The following is a 27,826-nucleotide window of genomic DNA, read 5'->3' as shown; positions in this document are numbered from 1 at the left end:
CTTCACATCCAAATATTTCAAGTGAGAATAATTCAAATTCTTACCACTCCAAACTTCTTTAGGGATATCGCCATCCAAGGTTGTAGTTGGAGATCTATTTATGAGGTAGCAAGCGGTCCTGACTGCTTCAACCCAAAAATTCTTCTCCAAACTGGAATTGGACAACATACTTCACACATTTTCCATAATGGTGCGATTCATCCTTTCTGTGATACCATTCTGTTGGGGAGTACCAGGCACAATCTTCTCATGCTTTATGCCAAACTTGTTACAATATTCCTTAAATGCATTTGAGCAATATTCTCCACCATTATCTGTTCTTAAACACTTCAACAATTTGTTAGTCTCTCTTTCAACAACAACATGGAATTTTTGAAATATTCCAAACACTTCACTTTTATTTTTCATGAGATATGCCCAAACCTTCCTGGATACATCATCTATAAATGTTACAAAATATGATGCTCCTCCTAATGATTTGATGTTAACAAGCCCAAAAAAATTTGAGTGTACCAATTCTAACACATTTTTCTTTCTGTCATGGCCACCTCTAAGAAATGAAACCCTTCTTTGTCTACCATATATACAATGCTCACAAAAGATCAAGATTGTAGGATTTCAAACCTAGCAATATATTTTTACCAACAAGGATTTTTAAGCCCTTCTCGCTCATGTAACCCAAATGCTTATGCCACAGATCTGCTGAATTTCCTTCTTTTGTGACAGCAATGAAATCTTATTTTCCTATCAGTGTCTTCAATGTGTATAATGTTCCTGTCTTGGGTCCTTTGGCCACGACCAATGCACCTTTGCTAATTTTCCAGCCTCCTTTTCCAAAGCTTGTCGAATAGCCTTCATCATCCGGTCGTCCCATAGAGATTAAACTCATGCACATTTTTAGTACATGCCTGACCTGTTTCAACAATATATCTTGTCTATCTTTCATCTTAATATGGACATCTCCCACTCGAACAATACTGCAAAACTGATTATTCCCCAAATGCACTCTACCATAATCACCAAGATTATATGAAACAAAACTATCTTTGCATGGGGTTATATGGTGAGATGCTCCAGGGTAAAAAATCCAATCAAAGCCACTGCTAGATATATATGCACATGCATCCTGTACTGAAACAATGAACAACACATCACCATATGTGGCTATAGCAGTAGCCTCACCTTCATTTGTGTTGGATGACTTGTGATTTGTACTAGACGGTCTTTGATTCTTTTGTCCTTTCTTCCAGAATTGACATTCTTTCTTCATGTGCCCGGGTTTGCCACAATGAAAGCAGATGATTCTGCCTCTTCTTAATTTTGATTGGACTCTTGATCTTGATCGCCCTTGCCAGCCTTGATCCATTCTCCTACCACGATCAGCTAGAGCTAGAGCCTCTCCTCCCTGATTTTCCGCAATTGACTTGCGTCGCAACTCCTCATTCATTAAACAACTGCTGACATCATCAAACTTCAAGGTCCCTGTAGTCGCTGAAGTGGTCATAGCTACAATTAAATTTTCCCAACTGTCTGGCATAGAACACATCAGCAATATGGCTCTAATTTCATCATCTAAAATGATTTTAACAGAGACAAGTTGATTAGTAATAATATTAAATGCATTCAAGTGCTCAGCAACTGAAGCACCCTCCTTCATTTTGAGATTATAAAGTTTCTTCATAAAAAACACTTTGTTTGATGTCGTGTTCTTCTCATATAGATCATGGAGCTTCTTCCATAATCCTTCTGCCGTCTTTTCTCCAGACACATTGAAATAAACATTCTTTGCTAAATATTGGCGGATTGTTGCAATCGCCTTTCTATCTAGCTTATTCCACTCTTCATTTGTCATCAATGAGGGTTTCTTTGTTGTGCCCTCAATCGGCAAATACTGATCCTTTAAAATCAGTGTATCCTCCATCTGTGATTTCCATAGGGCAAAATTAGCCCCGCTCAACTTCTCCATATTTGTAACTGTTGTCTCCATTTTCAATCAAATTCACACCCCAAAACACAAAAACTCCACTTAAAAATAAAACTTTAATTATTACTCTTTAAAATTTAGTAATAATGACCTTCCTCTTTTTAAAATACCATTTTCAAAATTCCTACTTCTTTTAAAATATACTTTTCAAAATTCCAACATATAATTATATATGTTTCATAATAAATATAAAAACATATATAATGTTTTAACATTTTCACATTTCACACATAGGTTTGAGAAAAAACTTGATGTATACGTGCAAGCTTGATGTAAAAAAAAACTTACGAACACCAAGTTTCAACTCCAATCTCCACGGATCTCCACTTTTCAAACTCTAGCAACATGTACGGATCTCCACCTTTCAAGGGAGATCTGGAATGATCTAGAAACTAATGACCTAAAAACTAATGACCGTGTTAACATCTAGAAAAATCTAGAAACTAATGGTGGTGTGGAGATCTAAAAAGATCTGATCTAGAATTCTAAGTGAATTTGGCTTCAGACTTAACAAAGAATCTAGATTATGGAAATAATATTTAAAAGATAAACCGATACTTCATATGAATGGCATAGTACCCTGGGGTATCTATTCATGCTATAAACAATGCTAAAATTAAAATCAACGAAAACATTTCGACTGCCTCTTACTTTGTTACAATGGTATCCGTAAATTTTATTCGATAAAGCTTTTTAGAAAGGCACTGGATCCCCCTGTCTTTGTAGCAGCTAGCACTAGCGAGGGCTCACTTCATTTCGGAAGCCGCATGTTTGAATGCTCGAAACGTGGTTGGTTTAGTGATTGCACCGAGTTCGTCGGTTTATAGCACTGGGATTCTGCCTGGAAAACATAGTTTACTTATAGTTGGTCCACTAAGACCCTGTGGGCCATCAGGTTCAACCTTTTTCCATTTATTATAGTTTGGCTGGTTAACATAGTTTATTATTATAGTTTGTCCACTAAGACCGTGTGGGCCAGAAGGTTTAACCTTTTCACGTCAAATAGTATCCTTATTCGTTTTATTCTGGTTTGTAGATCAAGGCCGTGCGTGTTACACGGTTTACGTTTCCTTTTTAATTATGTATTATAATCATTTATAAATATCATCATTTATTTAAGAATATGGTTTTTATAATTTTAGTTTAATTATTAAAAATTATTATATAGATGAGAGAGATTTAATTTTTATTAAATATTTATAAAATATATATAATAGAAAATAAGATTTATTTCTAAAATAGTTGTTTTTTTCTTCTTTTAATTTAAATAGAAATTAGTTATGATTTTTTGAGCATATAGTACTAACGAATCATAGTGTTGGTTCATGTAAAAAAGCCTATTTACAAATTTCATGATAAAATTGAGATGAATATCCATAATCAAGAATTTTGTTATATGTTTAAAGCCTATTCACAAATTCCATGATAAAATTAAGATAAATATCCATAATCAAGAATTTTGTCATATGTTTTCTTTTAAATGTACACACATATGTAATTTATATACAAACTCTTTTTTATCATCAAAAATAATAATATTATAATTTAATTCATTCTTATAATTCTTTTAGTTTTAGTAACTTGAAATGTATGATGAAGTAAGTATTTTTATGTCTAATATAGTTTGATACATATAAACATTTATCAATTATTTAATTTCTATGACTGCACTAGTATTATCTTTACTGGTTATACATTTAAAAATTCCAACTTAATTTTTTTTAATATGTAAATAAATCAAATATATATATATATATATATATATATATATATATATATATATATAAGTGTGTATTTCATTATTATATAATCTAAATAGAAATTTCTCTCTTAAATTTTCATATTTAAAATAAATTTAAGTTGAAATGTGTTTATGTATCCTATTTTCTCGTCAAATTCTTGAAAATCTTCCTTTACAGATTATATGGGGATGAGTGACAATCAATAAAATATCTTATTCCTTACTCTTGAAAACAAGGTTGCATAGCTAGCATTCCGTTAGTTTAATAAAATATTTTAATGTCATGATGTGTTGTATGTACTCTAAACAATATTAAAATTGTAAAATGAGTTATATGTATATTTGTTTATATTTTTTTAATTTTTTTAAGTATAATTAAACGTTTTTTGGGTAGATAAAAGTTATATATATAATTGACATTGAAGAAAAGATAACAAGTTAATAAATATTTATTTAATATTGAATGATGACAATTTTTTATATAATGCTCATATTATAGTACACATGTCATGTCATTAGAGTATAGATTGATATAAGTAAAGTTGTACAAATTGTACACATGTTATTTTTATATATATTTTTCAAATTTATATCTCTTAAATTTTTTTATTTTATTTTTTTTAAATTAAAAATAAAACCCATAAAAATTGTCTATTCAATAATTTACACCAATGAAAAAATGAAATTTTTGAATTTAATTACAAACCATGGGTGTTTATGGTATATAGTAATTAATATATAATGTTATTTTTCAAATTGTTTATATTTATTGTACATAATAATTAATAATAAAGTACACCAGAGTCAATTATTGCCATCATTACACAATAAGAAAAAAAATATTTCAAATTATATTAATTATATAATTTATCAATTTTATAATTTCCTATTTTAAATATATTTTAATATTAAAAAAAAACATTTACGGTAAATATAGCAAGCCTCTCAGACTTAGGTATTAAGCTTATTTAAGGGATTAGAATTTTATATGGGCAGTTTTAAATGCAAGACTCAGGATAAAAATCGTTAAATTTGTTGCTAATTCATTTAATGCTACTTCGAGAAATAATTGAGACACTGAATAATTGAGACTCACTGAATTATGTGGAAGATTGTTTGACTCTGAAGATAGGGATGACCCAGCAGCTGCATTTGTCCGAGTCTTTCCATTAATGGTGGAAGCACAGGCAAGTTTTTTCCAGGTTGCGCAAGAACAGCTCCTAGCGCAAGCGCAATACCGAAGTATCCACATGCACATGGAATTCTATATTACAGTCAGGAAAAACAAGCTCTCCATCGGCAACTAACGATCTATAAGAATCTCAGAAAATGTAAGATAATATAACGGTTGACCTTTTGCTTGATCCTTCATAGCAGGACCAACCCAGCCCTTAATCATCGGCCAGAGCTAATGGGCCTGTCATTGGGCATTAAATGCCCGGCTACATGCATCACCGATAGCCGTTTAACACACATGTCATTATTTTTAGCCTTTAATCATCGGCAAGAGCTGATGGGCCTGCAATTGGGCATTAAATAGCATCCCCGATAGCCGTTTAACACACATGCCATTATTTTTATTTATCTATCACTGTCTAAACGTGTTAAACTAACCAGGCATTTAATGCCAATGGCAGGCCGTTAGCTCTTGCCTTAATCATCTGAGAGAATACCTAAAAGGTTGTTTTGATTGTTTGGTCGATCTATATAATTCTTGCCTTAATCATCTGAGAGAATACCTAAAAGGTTGTTTTGATTGTTTGGTCGATCTATATAATTATTTGTGTTGTTAAATTTAATAATTTTATATAAAAATAAATTTATAATAATATAGATTTATTATTATTTTTTTTTTCAAATTTAAATTCACTATTTTTTTTAATTAAACACAAGAAAACAGCTTAATAAAAAAGAGTAACATGTTAAAGCATATTTTTGTAAGATGAAGATTAGGACTTTGTTTTGATGTTTCATTATGTAATTATTAATTTAATATGTTGAAATAAATGTTTTGGAACATGATTATAATTTTTCCTTATTAAAGAGTCATTTTCTATGTAACGCTTTTAATAATTTTAAAAATTAATTTAATAATAATTATAATTAAATTATTTAAAAAAGTTTAATAATAATAAACTAATCTTGATGATATATGAAAATAATTTAAAACATTAGTTTAATAATAATGAAAATAATTTAGTTTGAAAAATAATCTAATAATAATAAATTAGTCTTAATACATAATAAAAGAGTTGAGTATTACGGTTTCACGAATTCAATCCTAATCGGATGATTTTTTTTTTCAGAAAGAAAAAACTTCATGATTTATATTAAGAGAATATAAAAGTCGTGATACATAGGAGGACAAAATGCCTTAGGCGCAGATGTTCAGAAATCAGATACTGTCATAGGATCATAGGATCAAAACCGCATAGATGACTAAAAAATCAAAGCATTAAGCGCATAGCGCCACATGATCTCCAGGGGAGATATCCCACAAAAGCATGATAAAAACAGATCTGGATACAACAAAATACATATGATGCCAGGACAGAAATTAATCCACAGAAGGCATATAGCCCGAAATTTTGATCAAGATGGAGTCAAGGGGCAGACAGGAGTTCTGGAAGATGTGTTCATTCCTCCACTTCCAAAGGAACCAGCAAGTAATAACAAAAAGAGAACACCAGAGAGGGAACCCTAATCGGATGACTTAACCCTACTTCATGCTTAATTTTAACCTCAAATCAGGAATGACTTAACCGTACTCCATTATTTATGAGATGACTTAACCCTACTTCATGCTTAATTTTAACCTCAAATCAGGAATGACTTAACCCTACTCCATTATTTATGATAACTTTAATCAGGAACATAAAGAGCTGCAATGCTTAGTTTCTTGTTTGACGAACACAATACTTTCTGCTTCCAAAAAGCACCGCCTCATATTCAAACTGGCCATATTCCCTAGCTTCTCGTTTGATGAATACACGGATTTTTCCCTCATACTCAAACGGGCCATATTCCCTCAATCCATCCACACTAACCCATCATTTATGCATCATACTAATCCATCGTTTATGAACAAAATTTTAGAACAATTCTCTAGGCCACCGAGGAGCCGACTTACGACAGAATTTAGATTAAAACCATAGATGTAATCGAAGTAAATTGGGATTCATCTCGTCAAAATCCCGAGCATCAATTTTAAAATTATATTTAAAACTTTTCAGCACAAATTTTATTTAAAATTTTCAACATAAAATAGAGCAAATAAATTTGCAGAACAAATTTGAATACGAGATATTAAAGAGTTAATGGTAGCTTCCTTTCATGGCATTTAATATATATGGCTATCTAATAAAATTCTATAATCACTGCGATTTTATCATATCAAATTGTTAAAAGAATGACCGGGCAAGAAATATTACTCAGTTTTCAATTCCATTAAAGTAATCCGCCGCGGCAGCCCCTCCTTCAATGAAAACCAATCCCTTCAATTAAAGACCACCCGCCTCAGCAGCTCCTCCTCCGGTTAAAGCCAATCCTCTGCAGCTGGCAGAGATGAGGTATATAGATAGATGAAATTCTCCGATCATTGCGATTTTATCATATCAAATTGTCAAAACAATGAGCAGGAAAGAAATATTACTCAGATTTTCAATTCCCTAAATATTAATCGGCCGCCGCAGCCACTCCTTCAATGAAAGTCAATCCTCTGCAATTAAAGACAATCCGCCGCAGCAGCCCCTCCTTCAATGAAAGTCAATCCTCCGCAATTAAAGACAATCCGCCGCAGCAGCCCCTCCTCCAATCAAATAGGCAATCCTCTGCAAAGAGCAGAGATGAGGAATATATAATTAATATATATTTAATTGGATTTTAATCTCAACAATCAAGAACCTAAAAATGTGAAAAATATATGATATATTAGCAAATGGAAACCGCAGACCGATAATATTAAGTAATTTCACTGCAAACCGGGAAGATTTTTTCAAACCCTTTAAAAAATCTTTATCGCGAGGAACTGCTTATTTACCTGGTGTCCTCCAATATTGCTTTAACTCCATGTCCGATTGCGGATATTCAATTGCAGAACTGTACACGATGAGGAAATTCAAATGTATATAAAGTTTCACTCTCATGCGTGAAAAATCCAGAGAAAATAAAAGAAAAGATAATTAAAAATTAAACCGAAAGCTGCAGAGAAAATATAGTGAAGATCAATAAAAATTAAACAGAAAGCAGTAGAGAAAATACAATGAACATCAATAAAATCAAACAGTACAATATTGAGAAAAAAGAAATCCACAGCATCTCAGAAAATCATGTTGGAGACTAAAGAAAACCTAAAAGAAACTCATAAACAAACATAACAAAACCAAACAGAACAAAAGAAAACAGAGAACCCAAAAGCGGAGAGGACGCCGAATGTAAAGATGAGCCAGAAGCTGGTAAAACACGCAAATGGCCGCGAGGCAGGAGAAAAGACACGCATTCTCGTAATTCACAACCTCAGCGTGACAAAAGCATCAACACAATTGGATCCTTTACATCTTTTCTAATTGAATTTGAAGGAAAAGAATCCAAGTCCAACGGTTGCATAGATGTAGGTTCCAGAACTTACTAGAGACGAGCAGGAGGATACAGGCAAAGCCGTGCAAGGGATTAAGAAAGGTAAAGGTTAAGAGGTACACAGATATGTTTTTTTGTGCGAAAAGGTAAAATGGAGTAAATCCGTAGATTTTGCGAAAAAAAAAACACTAAAAATGAAATATTTTCTTTTAAAGAATTGAAATGTTACAATACAGCCAAGATGGACACAATCTGTGTTTGCATGCACGAAAACGTTGTATTTTCATTTCCACTTTACTATTTTCCATGCAAAGAAATATTGCACCTACTTAAAATTTATTTAAATAAAATCTAGTTAAATAAAATTTAGTTAAGTGATTTAATCAAAATCTGACTCCGCTCATTTCAATGACATTCTATTTTTATAAACTCAATCCATCGGATTCGATTGCACTCCATGCCCCCTCACTCATAGTGCATTTTCATATTCAATTTATGATCCGAAGGTATCCTATTTGAACTGTGGATGAACTTATGTTAACTTTTTAATCAATAGCTGGATTTGATATTCTGCACATATATTTAAATATTTGAATAAATATGATAATAATGTTTGACAAAAATTCCTGTAGTTCAAAGAAGATGGAGTTGTCGCTAGTGTGATTTTTTGGAAGTATTTTTAGTGGATATTTTCAGTCTAATTTCTCTAAAGTCTGACAAGAATTTATTGAAATCACAAGTTTGATAGGTAAACCTGCACAATAGAAGAGCCCTAGGGATTTTCTAGGGTTCTGAATTCATATATATATTCAAAAACGAGTTTAAATAACACAAATCAAGATTTCAACACAATTTTTTCCGCTAGATTCCGGCACCGAAAACTCCAAAAAATCGCACTAAAAACAACTCCAAAAAAAATGTCACTGTCCTAACTGATTTCACCACAATTTTTTCCGTTAAATTCTGGCACCGAAAACTCCAAGAAATCGCACTAAAAACAACTCCAAAAAAAATATCAATATCCTAACTCCATTTAAAAAATATGTTTTTTCGGAAGCTTTGCTGACCTGCAAGTTATGAGCTTATCGGGACTTGCACGATGACATAGATGGATTTTTAATATAAAATAGAAAGAGTTTTAAAATATAATATTTTTAATGTTTAAAATCATATAATTTGATAGAATAACTCTCTTGATAGTTAATTTTATAATTATAATTTGAACATTATTTAGAAAGAAGTTTAGTATATGTTAAATGTATTGGAACATCTTATGGAGGGTAATTATAAATTTTATATATAGTGTAGATTTTTAAATATATTTAATTTTATTTATTAAAATATTTTATTGAGAGTGTTTTATTTTAATTTCAGGGAGTCTAAGTGGGTATTGTGACAAAGATTTAATATGAAAATCAACAATGGTCAACTATGTTTATTTTAGGGTTTATATACCTTGTGTCAACCATGGCCCAATGTCAAATTGTAACAGAGATTAACTCAATATGAAAAGCAACCATGGTCCAACGTCGCATTGCCACAAAGATTTTGTCAATATGAAAATCAACCATGATCAACCATGTTTATTTTTTATACCTTGAGTTTATAACCCATGTTCAACCATGGTTGACATTGGTCAACCCTAGTCCAATGTTGAATTGTGACTAAGATTGTCTCAATATGAAAATCAACCATGGTCAACCATGGTCCAATGTCACATTGTGACAAAGATTGTCTCGACATTAAAATCAATCATGTTCCAATGTCTCATTGTGATAAGGATTGTCTCAATATGAAAATCAACCATGCTCAACCATGTTCCAATGTCGGATTCTGACAAAGATTGTTTGAATATGAAAATCAATCATGGTCCACTATGCTCAATAACCATGGTCATCCATGGTCAATCATGTTCCAACGTTGTATTATGACAAAGACTCTCTCAATATGATATCAACTATGTTCAACCATGGTCACATTGTGACAAAAATTGTCTCTTGATCCAACGTCACATTGTGACAACATGGTCACCCATGATCAAACATAATCCAACATTACACAATGTTAAAAAAATTTTGGCCACGCGTTTCGAACCAACAATGTAGAAATCAGATAAGAGAAATTTTTGGCCACGCGTTTCGAACCAACAAGTGTGGTTCATCATCAAGACCAGATGAAGAGGCAGACCATGGCAAAGGCTTAAATAGAGAGCAATGTAGATACATAATTTCAAGTAACAACTATATTTGAACAATAATATTTAAATTATGATATTAATATATTAAAAACAAATATTATTTAGTAATGGCTATATTTTTTGATATTTGTTTTTAATATATTAATAAATTAATATCATAATTTAAATATTATTATTCAAATATAGCTGTTACCTAAAATTATGTCTCTATATTGCTCTCTATTTAAGTCTTTGCCATGGTATGCCTCTTTATCTGGCCCTGATGATAAACCACACTTGTTGGTTCGAAACGTGTCGACCAAAAATTCATTTTATATAATTTCTACAAAAAAACTTAATTTAATACATTTTGAATAATCAAAAATCACAATTTCACACTAAATTTTAATAAATAAATTAAAAATAACTAAAACATTAAAAAAAACTCAAAACTTTTCAACTATTTATTTAACCTGCTTAATCTATTTATATATATAATCACCTATATATTCACTATTCAACTATTTATTTAACCTGCTTAATCTATTTATATATATAATCACCTATATATTCACTATTTGTCTTTCGAAGTTTGTATCTTTCCAAACTAAAAGTTGAAAAGCATAAATAAATAAAAATAACTAAAATATTAAAAAAATAGACACTGACTTTTCAACTGTTAATTTAACTTGATTGATACATTTTGCCAAAGACTTTTTATACATTCTATTTCGATCTCAGGTGGATGAGATGAGTTGATTTTTTATTTTTATATTTTAATTGATAATTTAAATTAGTTCACAGGGGAATGTGTTCAACAAAGGTTTTTTCTAAATAAATATAAATAATTGTAATATATTAAGGAGTCTAAAATGTTGAATCCAATTTCAATAATTTTTTGAAAAAAAAATTGAAACGCGATGTAAAACGCATCAAAAGAAAAATGAATCACCCACAGTAATCACCAACGGCCAACAGCCAAAAATTAATTTCATTTATTGAAATGACCAAGAATGTTATGTCCTTATGGCAAGAATATGGTGATAAGTTTCAGTGCTATAACATTTATGTATTATCAATGTAAATTTTATTTAACTTTTAAAGTTATAAATGGATTGGGAATTTAACAATTTTATAATTTGAGTTGTAATGATAAGTACTCTAATTTTAATTTATAGTAAGGACTATCCTCCAAAGAATTCTCTGAGGAGATGTGTTTCAAAAAAATTCGCCAGTTTTTAATATAAAATTTACTTGTTTTGTAATTTTTTTAAATATAAAATTTGTAATCAACTAAAAATGCCATACCAAATTTTACATATTAATATATTAACGGAAGGGAATCGTCGATTTTTTTTAATTTCTTACTCCCATTCGGCCGAATTGGATAACTATGCAGAGAATATATAAAGAAGCTTGTACATATTTACAAATAATTGAAAACCGTGTGTAAAAAGCACAAGCTTGTACATATTTACAAATAATTGAAAACCGTGTGTAAAAAGCACGAGTCAATATTGTGAAGAAACTGGGCTCCATAGAAGATAGGAAGAGATTTACACATAATTGAAATATTTTTTAATTCGTTAATAATATTCTGGAATTGGTATATATATATATATATATATATATATATATATATATAATAGTTTTTCAGAAGAAAAAAAAAATCATTAGTATATATTAACAAGGGTAAACTAGTACTTGAGTATTTTTCATAAGAGATGTATATGCTTATCTATCTGCATCAAAAAACAAATAGATACATTATCCACAATGTAATAACAATGGTTTTTCAATAACCATGCATAGTGAGGAAAAACGGTAAAACAAACCGATACATTATCCACAATGTAATAACAATTGTTTCTCAATAACCATGCATAATGAAGAAAAATAAACGGTTTCTAAATTTGGGTAAGATCTTTATAAAAGAGGCTAAAGATTATTTCAATTTCTTGTTGATGCATCTTGTCTTATTGTATATAAATTTTATTTACAATGCTTATGTGATGTGTGGATATATGTAATTACGTTGATTAATTGAACATAAGTAAAAATATCTGTTTACGCGGTGCTAACTGTGATTGTTTAGTAAGATAACTAAGACACTTAAGGTAATTTGGGAATCAACACGATACGCTGCTCTAGCAATGCGAGAGTACCTGAACCACAGGTTAGGGTTGTGTGAAGGTCAATCGTACTCCTTCGCGGAGGTACCAAAGGGCAGAATAAAGGGTTAGACAAATGGAGCCCTAGAACTTAACGACCTGCGCGAAAGCGGGAATAGGAGGAATAAATCGACATCACGACCATATCAAGGTGCGAAAACTTAGTTCCAGCATCCCCCCATACTTTTTCAGGTGAGACTTCGATCCGTGCTCCGCGGGATTATGCCAAAAGGGCCAGTAGTGTAGGGATTTGTTTGGCTAACTAACGCTGAACTTGGGTCAGGCCCCACGCAACCAACAAATGGTTTCGTTGTCGGGACCAGAATCTGCATAAGAGATGTGTGATGTTGTATCACTGGAATCCAACTAAGAAAGAGATCGGAGATTGGTTGGATAGGAAGATCCATGAATTCGCGGCGCAGGAGAACAGAAACCCGCGACTGACAAAGGAACAGTGGCTAGACAGGTACCTATATATAGAGATCCACGAGATCTTTTTCTGTTCCTTTTCGGTTGAGTTATACGAGTGGATCGCGAAGCTAGCGGATAGATAAGGAAGGTGGAGACTTGACGGTCCTATTGTCTGAACTCCAGAGTTAGTACAAAGATTGGAAGCTTCTGAGGATAAGATCGTCTGCTCTATCGATCATTGGCTTGATCGCATCATAGAAGGATTTGTGACTGAATTCGCGGTCGATACCTAAGTCAGCTACAGAGAGGCGGAGCGACGCTTTTTCAAAGGTCCGTGAGTTAAGTACTTGAAGTCTTTGAATACCTGGATTAAGATGTTATTGTGCAAAAAATGGGTTATGCAGCGACCTTGATGTTCGAAGCTACGCGAAGCGGGAAGACTTACAAGAACAAAGGAAGAAGGGTCATGAATATAGTCCATTGATTTCACCTCCATTAGGTGACGAAGAGGGAGTAGCGCAGGCTTCTCCGCGAAGTGATATTCAGTTAATAAGACAAGGATTCCCGTGATTTCCACCTCCACCCACACCACCTCCAACTTCACCACCATTACTTATGATTTCACCCATACCACCACCGCCTCCACCGCAGTTCAGCATGGAAAATTCAGTGAAGCTGTCTTTGTTCAAAGGCTTGGGAAATGAGGACCCAGACTAGTTTTGGTTCGTTGTGAAAGTTGTATGGGAAGCTCAGGGCATTACAGATGATCACATGAAGAAGGAAATGTTGGCATTATGATTCTGGTATGGCTCTATGTTACAGGTGTTGTACTTGATGGCAACTCTCTTAAGTGGCAATGCTCTGTTCAGGCTCTCAAAATGTTGTAAAATAAGAAGTACGTAGGTACACCGTACAAAAGCTGCGGACCCGCAGGAATATCATAGATAAAGTGCGTACATACCTGCAAGTTACCCGTTCATGAGGTGCGGACCCCCAGTTCACTCACTTCAAGGCAGAGAAGCGCGCTCACGTGGGGTTTCTTATGTTTGGCTCGTGGTATTTAGCCCGCCATTCTTAATTCTATGGTTTTGGCCCGTGGTATAGGATCTAATTTAGCCCCGGTTTGGATCCCTTGTATTAGTTATTGATGGTTTTGTCCCATGGTGTGAATAAGGGCTTGACTATAAATAGGGAAGGAGATCACTTGGCTAATGTATCTTTTGCAAATTGAATATCTTAAGATCTGAACTATTGGGTTATCGGTTTAAAAGCTTGATCTATATAAAAGTGAAGTTGAAAGTGAATCTATGAAGTGTGATCTCTCGGGCGCATGATCAGATTTGGGCATCTGACTATCTGTGGTACACTGGTGGACTGCCAATTTGGCCCTAATCAGAGGTTCGTAGGTAATTAACTGTGCAAGTGCGGGGGTACGCAGAGCAGAAGAAGGCGCAGCGTGGGTATGCAACGCGATAGAGGTTCAGGTGCGGAAGAACAGTAAAGGTACGCGGCGTGGCAAAGGTTCAGGTGCGAAGGCACAGTGAAAGTACGCGGCGCTACAGAAGCCGCAGGTGCGTAGCTACGTTGCGCGATAGCATCTGAGGGTGCGTGGCCAAAGTAGTAGTACGCAACGTGATTGAAGAAACAATGCGTGGGTACGCGGTGCAGTGGAAGGCTCTCTGCGGGGATACGCAGAGACGCAGAAGGTGAAGTGTGAAGCCACGCAACCCAGATAAAGAAAAATTGCGTATCTGTCCTAAAACATTTGTTGATCATCCTCTATTTATTGCTGCAGAGTTCTGGGTTTATATTTCTGGTACTATCTTTCTGTTTACAGCATTCTGAGAAGTTGGGTAATTCTTGGTTGATTGTATAAGGAGTTTGGGTAATTTGCATGTACTTGATGTTTATTTGATATTCTTGGATCCAGTTTGAAAATTTATGAAAAGTGGTCCTTGAAAGAAAAGAAGTAGGGGGTTGTAGCTCCCTTCCAGGAGAGACTGGAAAACGAGAGAGAGAGTTGTAGCTCTCTGCAGGTTGCAGCCTGCGTACTGGTAAAGGACTGCACCAGTACAAAATCATTGTAAAAGGAGTTTCTAATTGAAAGAAGATAGAAACATATTGCAGCAGGTGGTTTTCACCCACATTGGGTTTCCACCTTATATCTGGTGTTCTTTGGTGTGACTATCTATTTTTCTTGTTCATGCTCATTGTTTTATGGTACTGACATACAAGAATAATTCAAAGTATAAATAAAGAAGATTTATTAAAAAGAACTTGATAATACTGATTCACCCCCACTCTCAGTATTATTTCCAACAATTGGTATCAGAGTAGGTTCTTCAGAGAAGCTTGATCGCTTGAAGGAAGATCATTCATCATGAGCAACTACGAGAGGGAAGCATCAATCAGGCCACCAATTTTTTATGGGACAAACTTCAATTATTGGAAGGTAAGAGTTACTGCCTATCTTCAATCTCTTGGTACAGAAGTTTGGGATATCATAGATACAGGCTACACTTTTCCTTCAGCTACTCCTACAGATCCGGCCGAGAAGAAGAAATATGAAACAAATGCTAAAGCAGTCAATACTCTGCTGGGATGCTTATCTCAAACAGAATTCGTGAAGGTTATGCAATATAAATCCGCAAAGGAAATATGGGACAAGATTGTCTTGAGCTATGAAGGAGATGAACAGGTAAAGCGTGCTAAACTTCAAACCCTCAGGATTCAGTATGAGAATCTCAGAATGTATAATGATGAAAGTGTGGCTAACTATTTCCTTCGGGTAGACGAGATTGTTAATTGCATGAAAAACTTGGGTGAAGAAATAAAAGAGGCTATTGTGGTTGAAAAAGTTTTAAGATCATTTTCCCCCAAGTTTGAATCTAAAGTGTCTGCAATAGAAGAAAAGGAAAATCTACGAACTCTTACTATGTCTCAGCTACACGCAATTATAACTGCTTATGAAATGAGAAAATGAGGTCCATCGGACAGGAGAGAAGCTTCTTTCAAGGCTTCAGGCAAAGGAGACTACTATGAAGCAAGTCACGCGCCAGAAGAAGAAGAAGAATAAAATTTTGTCAGAAATCTTCAACGGGGTACTGGAAGGTTCAGAGGTAAGTTACCTTTTAAATGTTTTGCTTGTGGAAGAGTAGGTCATTATGCTGCGAAATGTCCTCATAAGGATAAGATTGACAAAGGAAAGGAACCTGCTAGATGGAACAAGAAACAAAATGCAAATAATAAAAGCTACTACACTCATGAAGATAGTGATGGTCTATCAAATAGTGATGAAGATGAACGAAGTAATGACTATAAACTCTTAATGGCATTTGAAGATGATGAGTACATGGATGCTATAGATGTGGATAGCCTTTATGAAGAAATTTCTAGACTCAAGAGATGTACAGAAGAAAAGAATATGATCATTGATACTCTACAACTTCAAATTGATGAAAAGGAAAAATATCTTGAAAAATTAGAAGGTGAAATTGTTGGTCTTAGAAAAGAGATTGAGAAAACAAAGGCTATTAATCTTAAGTTTGTTAAAGGATCTGAAACTCTGGATGAGATTATCAATGTACAGTGTTCTCCACTAAACAAGACAGGTCTGGGGTATAATGGAGAAACTTCTCAAGCATCCACCTCAAAGAGTTATCTTGATGCAGCAAGAAGGAATGAGCAAAAGCACAATGGAGATCACCAGGTAAAGCAGGGACGAATTACATCAAGAACAAACAAAGACTATCAGGTAAACCAGGGGCAATCCGTCTTAAGAATGAACAAAAGTTACAACCAGCCACAGGTAAAATCCTCTCAATTTGCTTCAAGAATGGATGACAATAGAAATTACAATCATTTGGGCGGAAGATTTGATAACCGCAAAAGTTTCTTCAATGGACAATGCTTCTCTTGCCATAACTTTGGTCACAAAGCAGCGCAATGTGTTGCATATAAAACAATCATGACTAGAGAAGCTCAAAAACAAAGAAGTATGACCGGGATTACAAAAAGGACCTATAACAACCTTTCCGTTCTTGAAAATGAAGTTGAATGTTCTATTTGCAATAACTTTGGTCATGAAGATTCTGAATGCAGGAGCAGGTTTCAGCAAACAAAGGAACAAGCCTCAAGCACCAAAACATGGAGAATAAAGGAACCACAAACAGAAAGATGTGGGATAGCATTTTATGCAGAGGGACAAGAAAATCTATGGTACATTGACAATGGATGTTCGAAGCATATGACAGGTGATAAAGAAAAAATTGAATCATATTCTGCTTTAGAAAAGGGAAAGAAAGTTTCTTTTGGAAATGATACTCCTGCAGCTATAAAAGGAAAAGGCACTGCTCAGTTAAAAGAAAAGGTCAAAGCTGGAAATGTTTTGTATGTTGATGGATTGAAGCATAATCTTCTAAGTGTCAGACAGATGTGTGATCATGGAACCGAGGTGATATTTAGATCAAATGGATGTCTTGTTCGTGATCTTGATACAGGTGAAACAATGATCAAAGGTAAAAGAACTCCAAATAATCTATACATATTTGAAGAAGGACAACAACCATGCTATCTGAGCAAGGATGATGAGCACTGGTTATGGCACCGGAGGTTGGGGCATCTAAGCTTTTCACAAATAAGGAAAGCATGCAAATATCAGGCAGTTCGTGGTCTTCCAGATATCAAAATTCTAGACAACACCATATGCAAATCATGTCAGTTTGGAAAGCAAACCAGAACTAACTTTCCGGAAAAGGAAGGATCAGCTAGCATGCCTCTTGAGCTAGTACATACAGATACATGTGGTCCATTCAGGAAAAGAACACCTCGAGGAGAAGAATACTTGATATTATTCATTGACGATTTCTCCAGGTTTGTCTGGTTAGGACTTATGAAGCACAAAGATGAAGCATTCGAAAAATTCAAATCCTTTAAAGCCTTGGTTGAAAATGAATCAGGATACAAAATTAAGTGCCTCAGGTCCGATAGAGGTGGCGAGTTCACCTCAAATGAATTTTTCGATTTCTGTGAAGAACATGGGATAAGAAGAGAATTCTCTACAGCTAGAAATCCTCAGCAAAATGGAGTGGTGGAAAGAATGAACTGGAACAGTCCAACAAATGGCTCGTGCTATGCTTGATGAGTCTGGAACTCCCGCAACTTTCTGGGGTGAAGCTACATATGCTGCGGTTTTTATTCTCAACAAAACAAATGTCCGGGTGAACAGCAATCAAACCCCTCATGAGCTCTGGTATGGTGAGACTCCTTCGGTAAAGCACTTCAAAATCTTTGGGAGCAAATGCTATATTAAGAATACTGATGAGCAACTTGGCAAACTTGAACCTAGAGCAGATGAAGGCATTCTTCTTGGTTATTCTCCACACAACAAAGCATACAAGTGCTACAATAAAAGACTTGGAAGAATTGTTGACAGCATTGATGTAGTGGTTGATGAGAAGGGATACATTCCTAGGCAAGTAAATCATGAAGATATCGAAGAAGATGAAGACTACCCTCAAAGACAGAATGATGAAGAAGAAGAACCTCAAGAAGAACCAGAGGAGCAGATAAGGATAGAAGAAAAGACCCCATCCAGGTATGTTCAGAAAAATCATCTAGAATCTCAGATTTTGGGGCAGAAAGAAGCAGGTGTACAAACAAGAAGAACAATTGTAGAAGCTTCAAGCTATTTGGCATTACTCTCTTCCACTGAACCACAAAATGTGAAAGAGGCATGCAAAGATATATGTTGGGTCAAAGAAATGGATGAAGAACTTGAGAAGATCGAAAAGAACAACACTTGGGAGTTGGTTCCTAGACCAAAGGATAAGAATGTTATAGGGACAAAATGGGTCTTCAAAAATAAATTGAATGAAAATGGAGAAGTAATTAGAAACAAGGCCAGACTTGTTTGTAAAGGGTATGCGCAGCAAGAAGGAATAGATTTTGAAGAAACTTTTGCTCCTGTTGCAAGACTTGAGGCCATCCGAATGTTCCTTGCTCTCTCAAGCTTTCAAAACTTCAAAGTATTTCAAATGGACGTGAAATTAGCCTTTCTGAATGGAGACTTGGATGAAGAAGTATACATTGAGCAGCCAGATGGTTTCATTCTTGGAAATGATCCAAATCTTGTATGCAGATTGAAAAAGGCTCTCTATGGTCTCAAACAAGCTCCAAGGGCTTGGTACTATCGTTTGGACAAATATCTTCATCAACAAGGTTTTTCAAAAGGATCAGCAGATAGCAATCTTTATATAAAAGTTGAAAACGACAAATTGCTAATACTTGTTGTGTATGTAGATGACATTATCTTTGGCAGCAATGAAGAAGCTATGAGTCAAAGCTTTGCCTTGGTAATGCAGAAAGAATTTGAAATTTCCTTGCTGGGAGAACTGACATATTTTCTTGGTTTGCAAATCTAACAAAAATAAGGAGGGATCTTTTTGTCTCAAACCAAGTATCTCAAGCAGATTTTGAAGAAATATGGCATGGAAGATGCAAAACCAGTATGTACACCCATGGTCACAGGATCTAGCCTCAGTGCAAATGATGAATCAGTAGCAGTGCATCAACCAACCTACAGATCTATGATTGGAAGTCTACTTTATTTGACAGGTACCCGACCAGACATCATGCATGCAGTGGGAATAGTTGGAATATTTCAGGCAAATCCAAAGGAAACTCATCTTCAGGCAGTAAAGAGAATCTTCAAATATCTTCAAGGAACTCAAAACTATGGCTTATGGTATCCTAGAGATACAGATCTCACACTTCATGCTTATACAGATGCAGATTGGGCCGGAAGCATGGATGACAGGAAGAGCACAAGTGGTGGTGCATTCTTTATGGGTTCCAGATTAGTATCTTGGTTCAGCAAGAAACAGAGTTCGATTGCCTTGTCTACAGCTGAAGCGAAATATATTGCTGCTGCATCTTGTTGCACTCAACTCCTTTGGATGATGCAGACCTTGCAGGATTTTCAAATCACTTGTACACCACCTATCTCCATCTTATGTGATAACACAAGTGCAATCAGCATTTCAAAGAACCCAGTCATGCATTCAAAGACCAAGCACATACCGATCAAGTATCATTTTCTCCGGGAACAAGTACTTGAACAAAAGGTCAAGTTGGAGTATGTTCCTTCTAAGGAACAAGTTGCTGATATACTCACCAAACCATTGCCCAGGGAGACCTTTGAATATCTCAGGCAAAAGCTGGGGGTTGTTGATGCATCATCTTGTTGTTGAATCTCTTCTGATGGTTGGTTGTACGCAAGGCTCATCTGGGGTATATGCGTACATGTGCTGGATTGCGGATTGGTCGAAGATCGAATGGCACAGGTTCAGGGGGAGCATATAATGCATTGTTGGCATTATGGAGGAAGTACAGAAGGAGATCATGGATGCTGGTCTGAATATTGCTACAATATGTCTCTATCTCTTTCATGGTCATTTATGGTGTTTGGTGGATTATGGTTCTTCTTTGCCGATCTGGTTTATAGTCAGGAGGAGCATGTTCTTAGGGGGAGCATAACCCTTTGCCCTTGATGTCAAAGGGGGAGAATGACGTTGAAGATCTTGAGGTTGCCATCAAGTCCAAAGGGGGAGATTGTTGGCATTATGATTCTGGTATGGCTCTATGTTACAGGTGTTGTACTTGATGGCAACTCTCTTAAGTGGCAATGCTCTGTTCAGGCTCTCAAAATGTTGGAAAATAAGAAGTACGCAGGTACACCGTACAAAAGCTGTGGACCCACAGGAATATCATAGATAAAGTGCGTACATACCCGCAGGTTACTCGTTCATGAGGTGCGGACCCCCAGTTCACTCACTTCAAGGCAGAGAAGCGCGTTCACGTGGGGTTTCTTATGTTTGGCCCGTGGTATTTAGCCCGCCGTTCTTAATTCTATGGTTTTGGCCCGTGGTATAGGATCTAATTTACCCCCGGTTTGGATCCCTTGTATTGGTTATTGATGGTTTTGTCCCATGGTGTGAATAAGGGCTTGACTATAAATAGGGAAGGAGATCACTTGGCTAATGTATCTTTTGCAAATTGAATATCTTAAGATCTGAATTATTGGGTTATCGTTTTAAAAGCTTGATCTATATAAACGTGAAGTTGAAAGTGAATCTATGAAGTGTGATCTCTCGGGCGCATGATCAGATCTGGGCATCTGACTATCTGTGGTACACTGGTGGACTGCCAATTTGGCCCTAATCAGAGGTTCGCAGGTAATTAACTGTGCAAGTGCGGGGGTACGCAGAGCAGAAGAAGGCGCAGTGCGTGGGTACGCACAGCAGAAGAAGGCGCAGTGCGTGGGTACGCAACGCGATAGAGGTTCAGGTGCGGAAGAACAGTAAAGGTACGCGGCGTGGCAGAGGTTCAGGTGCGAAGGCACAGTGAAAGTACGCGGCGCTACAGAAGCCGCAGGTGCATAGATACGTTGCGCGATAACATCTGAGGGTGCGTGGCCACAGTAGTAGTACGCGGCGTGATTGAAGAAACAGTGCGTAGGTACGCGATGTAGTGGAAGGCTCTCTGTCGGGATACACAGAGACGCAGAAGGTGAAGTGCGAATCCACGCAGCCCAGATAAAGAAAAATTGCGTATCTGTCCTAAAACATTTGTTGATCATCCTCTATTTATTGCTGCAGAGTTCTGGGTTTATATTTCTGGTACTATCTTTCTGTTTACAGCATTCTGAGAAGTTGGGTAATTCTTGGTTGATTGTATAAGGAGTTTGGGTAATTTGCATGTCCTTGATGTTTATTTGATATTCTTGGATCCAGTTTGAAAATTTATGAAAAGTGGTCCTTGAAAGAAAAGAAGTAGGGGGTTGTAGCTCCCTTCCAGGAGAGACTGGAAAACGAGAAAGAGAGTTGTAGCTCTCTGCAGGTTGCAGCCTGCGTACTGGTAAAGGACTGCCCCAGTACAAAATCATTGTAAAAGGAGTTTCTAATTGAAAGAAGATAGAAACATATTGCAGCAGGTGGTTTTCACCCACATTAGGTTTCCACCTTATATCTGGTGTTCTTTGGTGTGACTATCTGTTTTTCTAGTTCATGCTCATTGTTTTATGGTACTGACATACAAGAATAATTCAAAGTATAAATAAGGAAGATTTATTAAAAAGAACTTGATAATATTGATTCACCCCCCCTCTCAGTATTATTTCCAACAAGAAACACTAGTTAGTGCTTTACAGGATCACGCGCTAACCTAATACATCAAGTACACTAACGATAACCAAAACACTGAGGTGGCGAACATCCAGACAGTGCTGAATAAAGAATTCAATAGGCCTAAATTTGAGGCACAGTCAATTGTGGGGTTCAAGGAAATCGCGATGAAACTAGGCGAGACACCTTGGGAATTAGATCAGAGATTAAAGTGTAAAATCCGCGAAGCTAATATGAACTTAACAAATGGACAACACCGTGAATGGTTTGTGGCTTCGCTCCTGCCACACCTAAGGGTTGTGCTGTCACAAAAACCTGTAAGAACTTATAATCACATATTTATAATTGTTTCCAACACCAGAAAAAGATAAAAACCTGTAGGAGCCTATAATCACATATCTATATGAGCACACCTAGTAGGTCCAGGGAATCATTACTATGGTAAATCTATGGAACCCTCTCCATAGATTACCCCATCCAAGTATATATATATGATAAAATTGATCATAATTTGATTATTAATTTATATTAAGAGAAATGATTACTCATCGATATCAATAAATGTAAATTGATAATTATTACTATTGAATGAAAATTATATTGATTCATTTGTTTAGATTCTAGGTTGTTAACTACTTTTATTAAATTTAAGACAAACTGATTATTAATTAATTAAAGTATTTTTTAATTTTAATGAAAAACCATAAATATTCTTTAGTCTAAATAATTAGAAACAATCTGATTGTTAAAGTTTACAAAAACATATACATATACATATACTCTATTTCCAATATAAATTTATACACTGTTTTTAATATAAATTTTAACTTTTAATCTTTTATGGAGAAATATAATCAACCTTAATCACTTGTAAGTGAGAAAAACTTTGATCATAAGTAAAATTTTGTTTATATTTTTTTTATCCCCACAAATATACTAAATAAAATATTAAACGTAATTGACATTAAAACCCATTTTTTAAAGATTTTTTATTGTTTCCACTTTCACCGTGATTTTTCACTATTTCCACTCTGCCATTTTTTATATATTTATTATTTTTAATTGAGAATTAGTAAAATTATAAATCTATTTTATTCTTTATTATATATATATATATATATAATTGAGCCAAAAGGCTCATTCTACAACTCAGTATGATGTTTAAGGGTGTCTGTCCATCATCAAAGTTGAAATTTTGCTCATGTCGGCCAAAATAAAAAAAATATAAAAAAAAAAAAATAAATCTAAAAAAAAAAAAACTATACAAAACATCTAAATTTGCACATGTAGAAATTGGATCCCTCTCCACTCATGTTAGATCTGTATTTAAATGGATCTATTCTGGTTTTAAAATATTTATCTTTTATTTTGATTAAAAACTATACATTTTTATATAATCGCCATGAATTTTTTATATATACTAACTTTCATATTTCTTTAAGATAAATAAAGTTTATAATCATAATAATAATAATGATCATTTAATTTTAAGGTCGCCACCAAGCTAGATACTAAATTGTTGTAGGAGACCCCTAAACCAACCTTGTATCTTAAGGTTTATATACCTTTGGTTTATAATATTAATCCCTTGGGATTAATATTATTCTCTTGGTTTTATAATACATTGGGTTTTTAGTATTGATCTTTTAGGTTTATTATTCGTTTGGGTTTATAATATCAATCTCTTGGGTTTATTAATCTAAGGGTTCATATTCTTAGGGTATAATATTATTTATAGGGTTTATAATATTAATCCTAGGGTTTAATATAAATTCATTGAGTTTATAATCATGGTCAACCATGGTCCAATGTCAAATTGCGACACAGGTTGTTTCAATATGAAAATCAACCATGGTCAACGTCATATTTAGACAAATATTGTCTCAATATGAAAATCAACCATGGACAACCATGGTTAGTTATGGTCAATCTTTGTTAAACATGGTCAACCATGGTCCAATGTCAAATTGTGACAAAGATTCTTTCAATATGAAAATCAACCATGGTCGATCATGGTCAACCATGGTCCAATATCACATTTAGACAAATATTGTCCTAATATGAAAATAAACCATGGACGGCCATGGTCAACCATGGTTAATTATGGTCAATCATTGTTAAACATGGTCAACCATGGTTAACCATGGTCCAACATCTCATTGTCACAAATGTTGTCTCAATACAAAAATCAATTATGGTCAACCATGGTTCAACATCGTATTGTGCCAAATATTGTCTCAATATGTAAATCAACCATGGTCAATCATGTTTCTTTTAACATTTATAATATTCATCATAGGGTTTATATACCTTGGTTTATAATATTAATCTTAGGGTTTATCATGGGATTTTCTCAATATGAAAATCAAGTATGGTCAACCATGGTCGAATGTCACATTGTGAAAAATATTGTCTCGATATGAAAATCAACCATGGTTAACCATGGTCCAACGTTGCATGTCACAAAGATTGTCTCGACATTAAAATCAATCATGGATTGTCTCAATATGAAAATCAACCATTGTCAACTATGGTCAATCATGGTCAACCACGATCAATAGCCCTGGTCACATTGTGACAACCATGTTCATACATGGTCAACCATGTTCCAATCTCGCATTGTGACAAAGAGTGTCTCAATATGAAAATCAACCATGGTAAACCATGGTCACATTGTGACAAAGATTGTCACTTGGTCCAACGTCGCATTGCGTCCACATGGTCATCCATGGTCAACCATGGTCCAAATTCACATTGTGACAAAGATTGTCCTAATATGAAAATCAACCATGGTCAACCATTGTCCAACGTCGCATTGTGAGAAAGGTTGTCTCAATATGAAAATTAATCATTGTCAACCATAGTCCAACGTCGCATTGTGACAAAGATTGTGTCAATATGAAAATCAATCGTGGTCAACCATGTTTATTTTAGGGTTTATAATATTTATCTTGTGGTTTATATACCTTCGGTTTATAATATTTATCCCTTATGTTTAGTATTATTACCTTGGGTTTATAATCCCTTGGGTTTATTATTCCCTTGGGTTTATTATTCCCTGGGTGGGAATGTCTTCCACCCACCAATTTCTAATATTAGAAATGAAGTTGGGGTGAGTGAGCCATGCATTTTCGAACCTGAAAGGTTTGTTTCTCGGGGTTCCAATAAAAGAAGCTTCCAACTGGACCGACCAGTGGTCCGAGCCTCCAAAAGGAAGGATCCACGAAGTCATAGAGTGACCGGAAAGAAGGAGATCCTCCGAGATTATGAATCTGTCTAATATCGAGGCAACTTGGGCGGTTCCCCCTCTCCTGTTGTTCCAAGTGAAGGTGCCATTTGTTGTTTCCATACTCACCAGTCTCATGTTGTCTATGAAGTTCTGGAATGCCAGTGAGTCGCGTCCTAACATTCTGCTTCCCCCTTTTTTCTCAGAGAGGGATTTGATCATATTGAAGTCCCCTCCCATAATCCAGGGGATAATAGAGTGTCTCTCTCTTAGCTCCTCCAGAGAGGTAAGGAGCTTTAGTTTTTCTTCTAGCATTTGAGGACCATATACGTTTGTGATCAAGTAGCACTCTTTGTCTCCCAAAGGTTGTATTACCATTGAAAGGTGATTTCTAGTAGCTTCTGCGTCTATGATCTCAAATTTCTGTGGATTCCATAGGGTAAGAATTCCCCCCACTGTGTTGATTGCTTTGACTTCAAGGAACTCGTAATTGTAGAGCCATTTGCTGTGTAGTTCTCTGATCTTGTCTACTGAGCATTTTGTTTCTTGAATAAACACCATGTCTGGTTTTTCTTCTTTTATTCTGTTACTGAGATTTCTTTGTTTTCTCTTGCTACCCAGCCCCCTAATGTTCCAGGATGTGAGCTTCATAATGATATGTTTGTGAAAGAGTAGCTGGTAAGATCTTTCATCTTACCTGAATTAATCATGAGTTTCCCACATTCTGACAGGAGTTCATTCTGTCTCCTTCTTCCTCTTTTCTTGCCTGGGTTTTTGGTGGAGTATCCAGATGTAATCTCCATTTGTCTGACCCCTTTATTCTCCTGGCTGTCATGGTTCCTTTTGACTCCTGCAGCCTTTGTTTGGGACCTTCGGAGGAATAGTTGTTGCACTCTATCAAACTCCTCTTGTGGTAGAGAGTCTATCCCTTTGTTGGTTCCTTGTTCTAGAAAGTGTTCTAGTTCCAGGTTCTCCCTATCCAGAATCTCTTGTAGGTCTTGGTCCTCCGTTCCTCCTTCACTTGGGGTCATCTCTTGGTCCCTTCCAAGTCCTGTGGTGCTTAGTGGATTCTCCTTTAGTTCATTATCTGGCCGTGTGATGTCCATGCTATCCTCTTTTTATTTTTCTGATGGAGTTTCCTCCAGATCCTTACTCTGTCCATTTTCTTCCCCCTCTTCTTCTAAAATCTCAAAACTATTGTGACTTGGTATCTTGTTCTCACTAGGTTTCTTTTGGTGCTTTTTTCCCCCTCCTTTCCCCCTGCCTGCCACTTTGGTGTATCCTTCAGGATCTCTTCCGATGCTGCCTTTCAGTTTGTCCTCTCTTTTGTTGAGTGGGAATTCTCTAAAGAGGTGCCCATGTTCATGACATTTGTGGCATCTGAAAGGGATGTGTTCATAGTCAACCGCCTGAACCCATTCCTCATCATACACTTCCAGGATGACTTCGTCCGAGAGTGCCCCTGATAAGTCCATTTCTACACAGATGCGGGCAAAGGAGGTATATTTGCCTCGCAGAGTTGCCTCTGATATCTTTATAAAATGTCCTAATTTATTACCTATAGCTTTTAAGGATTCCAGAAGCCAGTAATCTAAAGGTAAGGAATATAATCTAATCCATACCGGGACCGATGTGAACATTTCTCGCTCTGGCACAAAGTTCATCGTCCAAGGTCACATGTAGAGACCTGCGGCAGCATAGAAGTATGGTCCTCCTTCGAAAATTTTGTCTTTGTCCTCCAGGTTCGTGAATACCACTGTAAAAAAACCCTTAGACCCAAGATGTATGTTTAGTTCTCCTTTTGGTTTCCAGGTGTTTTTTATCCATGTGTATAGTGCTTTCTCCGTGGGCCAAATACCCATAAACTTGCATATGACCGCATAGGTTGCCATGTGATCTCTGTGCTCCTGCAGAGCCGGATCATTCAGGACCACCCGTGGTTTAATATTGGACTTGGGTTTGCAGGGTCCCGTTGTAGCTCTACCCTCCATCCTCTGACCACTGTCACCCGCTTTCGTATCCTGCCGAACCTCCTCGTGGGTCCCTTCCTTATCATGGGGTTTGCTGCCTTCCGTCTTTTGGGTTCCAGTAGTTTTTGTCTCATTCTCCGAAGGATTTTGGAGCTTGTTCCTACTCGTCCCTTTGCCTCTGTTTGAAACTACGTTACTGTAGGAGGGAGTGGAGCTCCCTCCTCCTTGCCCCTCCATAGTTACCAGCTTGCTTCTGTCGCCCCTGTTTCAAACCCTAGTTTTTTCCTCCTGTTTCTGATCTTGGGTTTATTAATATAAGGGTTCAGATTCCTAAGGTATAATATTATTCATAGGGTTTATAATATTAATCTTTGGGTTTAATATAAATCC

This window comes from Pinus tabuliformis, chromosome 1_1 (assembly GCF_031772625.1).
Source record: "Pinus tabuliformis cultivar Carrire ecotype Pingquan chromosome 1_1, CPIR1, whole genome shotgun sequence".
Taxonomy (NCBI): Eukaryota; Viridiplantae; Streptophyta; class Pinopsida; order Pinales; family Pinaceae; genus Pinus; species Pinus tabuliformis.
The sequence above is the reverse complement of the archived record's forward strand: the minus strand, read 5'-3'. Positions refer to the sequence as shown.